Here is a 5157-nt window from a genome sequence, read left to right as displayed (position 1 = left end):
AGAGCTTGTGCCCAAGGTCTGCTCAGAACACTAACCCAGACAGACCAGAAGGAACCGGAGTCACTAGGTTGGTGGAGTTCCTAAGCGCCTGGTCAAGCTGGTCCCAGTTACTCCCAGTGTTGGGACAGAGGTTGGTTCCTGCTTACCTCTGATCCTGGGTGTGTCAGTGCACCTGGGAGTGGAGCTTCCTCTGGGTGTTTGCTGCTCTTGCAGAGGACTCAGATTCAGTTCTTAGCAGCCAAACTAGGGTGTCCTATAATTCCACTTCTAGGGGAGCTGAAACCCTCTTCTGATTTTCATGGCCACCTACATGCATATGCTTCAGTACTGTAGTGACTGTTCCTGGTTGTCAACTTGACTATATCTGGAATGAACTACAATTCAGAATTAGAAGGCTCTCCTGTGATCCTAATCTGGAAGCTGAGAGATACAAGTTTCTGACCTGGAGCTTGTCATGGAGATCTTGAGGCCAGAAAATCTTAAGTAATTTCATTGGGCAGTCACATAGCTCGCTATTCAAGAGCAGAAGTTTCCTTAACTGTCATCCAGGTCTTTACAACTAGAGTAGGCTGTTCTTGGAACTAATGGGTCCTCTACCCATAGCCACTCTTTAAAAAAGAATTATTTATTTTATGTATGTGAGAACACTGTAGCTGTCTTCACACACATCAGAAGAGGGCATCAGATCCCATTACAGAAGGTTGTAAGCCACATGTGGTTGCTGGGAATTGAACTCAGGACCTGTTGAAGAGCAGGCAGTGCTCTTAACTACTGAGCTATCTCTCCAGTCCGCACATTAATATTTTTAATATTTGTTCATATTTTCCTGGTTTCTGATAGTTTTCTTCTGTTATACCTTAACAACCCTACATGAGCATCTTATAGAGCCATTAGATATAGAAACATAAAATTTGCACTTAAGCCAAACGGTACCCACTAAAATCATAAAAATGATATCATACCACTGTTTTTGAAGCTGTGAAAATTCACATACCAGGCAACTTCCAAGTGCTCAGCAGGCATGAAGGCATTTAAGTTTCACAAGTATGTCCATCTCACTGATGTAAGTGGTCATTAAGAGACTAAGCAAACCCCGGTTAGTAATGGTGGAGACAGAAGTTTGTGTCACATCAGGATTTCAGTGTCCATGTTCTTAAATTCTAAGTGGTAGTGCATACCTTCCCATTTTCTGCAAAAGACAAGAGTTGAGTCTGATTAAAAGAATCACATTTCAAGACCTTTCACTTTAAACCAGTCAAGAAGTAATTTAGATATCATATTGAGAATGCTAAAAGACCCAAAGTGTTGTTACCTTACTGTTAGCCTTCTACTGCCAGTGCTTTCCACTTAGAGAAGATATAAAGAGAAGAATTCTGTCCCCAAATCATTACTGTAAATATTTATGTGGACTCCAGAAGGGAAAAAACAACAGGAAGAAAGTTAGGTTCAAATAATCAAGGGTTGGGTTTCAAAATGCTGAGTTACAGTCTCTACTATTGACGAAGACAGTGTAGCTCTGATACAAGAAAGCTAAGCATGTTGAAAGCCTTCAGGAGTGAGCAGCACTTGAATCCATGCCTGCACGTATGAACCTGCGAATCCCAGGCTCAACATCCACATGAAAATACCAATGCCTAGCCCAGTCTGATAGCTTGAATTTCCACTTGAAGCCCTTAGCACATGTCTAAAAAAATGAAGGAAAGCCCTCGTGAGTTAAAGCCCAGTTTATTGAAAGTTATTTCTGAACATTGTCTTTGTAGTAGTCAAAGAAGGAAGAGTTCTGCCACCATGGAGTCTGGGACACAATCCAAATCTACTCATGAGTGATGTAATCCTCGGCCAGCTGTATACCCACATGAGCTTCCTTGTTAACCTTCTGGACTACGGGGTGTTAAATAAAAGCTAGGCATGAAAATGAAGTAGTGATGGCTGATACTTGATGAGTATTTACTCACTGTAACACTTCATGATAAGAGTCCTTGGTAGCCCCGAGTGTCCAAGCACCTACTTGTAAAGAAAAATTGTTATGGCCAACACTACCTCAGGGTTTGTGTGTATTTTAAAAACTTTATTCTAAAATTGAATGCTTATAATGGTCTAAAATTACAGTTCAGTGGTCATTTAGATAGTGGCTGCTGCTTTAAAAATGCATCTAATTCTTTAAGTAGTTCCAAGCATAATATGTTGCTGAAGTATAATGATTTTTATAGCAAGATGATCTGAATTCACTCAAGTCACAATTTCTATGCTGTTTGTTGGTAAGTCTAAGATCCTCTTAAGGGGCCAAATATATGTTCTTGGATACATATGTTGTGACATACACAAGACAAATGCAGGTACACGTGGAGGTGTCCTTTAGCACATGCAAGCCCTACAAGTACTTCTCCTTTCTCTCTGGGCAGTTACTTTCTTCCTTCCTCACACATTCTCCTCAACCTGATAAAGCCACAGAAAGCAAGGTAAATCTACTAGAAAAGAATAATAATGAGCCTCTGGAGATAGTATATTAATTCATGGCCCCATCTAGGGAACATACTCAGTCATGGTCAGAAAAAACAGATCTTAACAATGATATTCAGCATATTCTGAGGTACAAGAGGATCTAGTTATACCTAAATAGTTATTGAGTGCTGACTAGTTTTATGCCAACATGACAGAAGCCAAAGTCCTTTTGGAAGGGGAACCGTAATTGAAAAAATTACCCCACCAAACTATCCTATGGTGCATTTTCTTAGTTAATAAACAATGTGGGAGGGCTCATATTACTCTCAGTGGTACCATTCCTGGGCTGGTGACCCTGGGCACTGTAAGAAGTCAGGCTGAGCACGCATAAGGAGCCAGTAAGCAGTTTCTCCCTTGCTTCTGCATTAGCTCCTGCCTCCAGGATCCTACCCTGATTTATTTCAGATAGATTGTGATGTGGAAGTGTAATCAAAATAAGCCCCCTCCTCCCCAAGTTGATTATGGTCATGATGTTTCATCAAAGCAATGTAAATCCTAACTAACACAAGATAACAAAGGTGTCCTCACCTTTGTGAGGTGACATGACTTGTGTCAGCAGCTAGAAGTTGTATCACATGTGAATTTGTTTGATGAGTCCTCCCACATCTTTGGCATCTGTCTAGTTACCTGACACAGATACCATGGGATTGCCTATTGCTTCCTCCATATTCACAGTGGGGTAATGTAGAGCCCATATCTTGCAAATTCAGCTGTCAAAATGGCCTGGAGTTAGAGATGTGCCTTTGTTTTTTGTGAATTAACTCTTTTCCAATAAATAAAAATGTATGTCAAAGCTTTATCGAGCTGTATAGACATTGTGAAAGGATACCATGAACACATACTTAGCTCAGACAACCAGAGAAAACATTTTATTGCATCTGCATTTCTTTTCCATCTCTGGCAGAATCACTTGTAAGTAGGCTTCAGAGGTTGTAGTGCTATCTGGAGTGTAGCCATATCACACAGCCATGGTAAAATTATTAGTCCTAATAAAACTAAACACACATCAACACGTGCTACTAGCCCATATTCAGGTTTCCCCACCTGACCTGAAAATCCGTAATAATTACGCACTGCATTTGGTTACATGTTTAATACCCTGGGCTCTGCCCCAATAAATTATAATTTATTAAGGTTTTTATTGCAAAGTCCGATTTCCATTATTTAATTATTAGAATTCAGGAGAATAGTTTTTGGGTACCAGGTACTATGTTGCTCCTTACAATCATCAACACAATGGTTCTTTAAAGTGTTTAGTTTTAGAAGTTGTTTTAAGGCCAGGGATAAATTGTTCAGACTGACTTTTTATGTACTCACTCCCCTTGTTGTCCCTTTCTGCTCCAACTCCTACCATGACAATTTTAACAGCACTATGGAGTATCTGATATGGCTTATGTGTAAGGTACATTACTATCATCCTAGTCAATTTAAACTAATCCTCAGCCTCAGTGTTGTGTGTTTCTATGGTGATGATATAGGTAATAACATCATGTATCTGTTATGACTGTATAGTACAGCGTGTTCTCATATCTTTGCACTAACTGTCCCTTCTGTCTTCCTCATAATCCATGTCAACCAGCAATCTTGCTCTTTCCAGAGGGTTGATGTTTCTGGAATGTCAAGATACAGTCTTTTAAATGGCCTTCTTTCATATAATGTTATGTATGCAACATTCTTATGAAGCTGAGCGATGGTTTCTCCTTGGTTCTTGTTTTCTCAATGGAAAGAATTCTACAAAAACACTTGGAAAGTCTAATCAACAGTTTATTTTGCAAAACAAAGCATGCTCTAGAAAGAGACTGGAGGAGGTCACTAAAAAGAGCATTGTGCTCTCCTGAATTCTGTGCAAGTTTTTTTGAGGCATTTTATAGAATATAGAATAGAGATAGTATATTCATGGTGATACAGTGACCCTTTTACAACCCTCAAACTGTGGAGACAGCATCAGCCCTTTCTGGAATTTCACTCTACAAATTCATATAAAGTCCAGTTAGGAGAAAGCTAAAACTTTTGTTCAAATACCATTATAACAAAGCTGGGATCTTTTGAGGACGTGGACCCTTAAAATATTGCATATTTGTGTTTTACTTTAGTTGTTTATGTATTCTAAATACTAGCCCTCTATCAGATATATATAGTCGATATAGGCTTCTATAGACTATAGACCAGAAAAGAAATTCTTCCCGCCACATAATAGTCAAAGCACCAAATGCACAAAACAAAGAAAGAATACTAAAAGCAGTAAGGGAAAAAGGTCAAGTAACATATAAAGTCAGGCCTATCAGAATTACACCAGACTTCTCACCAGAGACTATGAAAGCTAGAAGATCCTGGACAGATGTCATACAGACCCTAAGAGAACACAAATGCCAGCCCAGACTACTATACCCAGCAAAACTCTCAATCACCATAGATGGAGAAACCAAAGTATTCCATGACAAAACCAAATTCACACAATATATTTACACAAATCCAGCCCTTCAAAGAGTAATAAATGGAAATCTCCAATATAAGAATGGGAACTACATCCCTGAAAAAGCAAAATGTAATCTTCCAACAAAACTAAAAGAAGCTAGACACATGATCAGAATGCCAGCTCTAACTACAAAGATAACAGGAAGCAACAATTACTTTTCCTTAATATCTATTAATATC

At 39.1% G+C, this 5157-nt stretch overlaps 1 long non-coding RNA gene across 1 annotated transcript in view; it reads left to right on the top strand.

Annotated features, from left to right (window-relative positions):
• Window positions 1–1853, top strand: part of LOC116089027 — a 29034-nt gene extending 27181 nt beyond the window's left edge. Inside the window, exon 4 of the long non-coding RNA XR_004118112.1 lies at window positions 1761–1853. This is a non-coding gene — a long non-coding RNA (uncharacterized LOC116089027). The remainder of the gene's footprint in view (window positions 1–1760) is intronic.
• The last annotated feature ends 3304 nt before the right edge of the window (window positions 1854–5157 follow it).

The sequence above is a fragment of the Mastomys coucha genome, unplaced genomic scaffold, assembly GCF_008632895.1.
Source record: "Mastomys coucha isolate ucsf_1 unplaced genomic scaffold, UCSF_Mcou_1 pScaffold14, whole genome shotgun sequence".
Classification (NCBI taxonomy): domain Eukaryota; kingdom Metazoa; phylum Chordata; class Mammalia; order Rodentia; family Muridae; genus Mastomys; species Mastomys coucha.
Note: the sequence above shows the minus strand (reverse complement) of the source record. Positions and strands in the feature narration are given on the sequence as shown.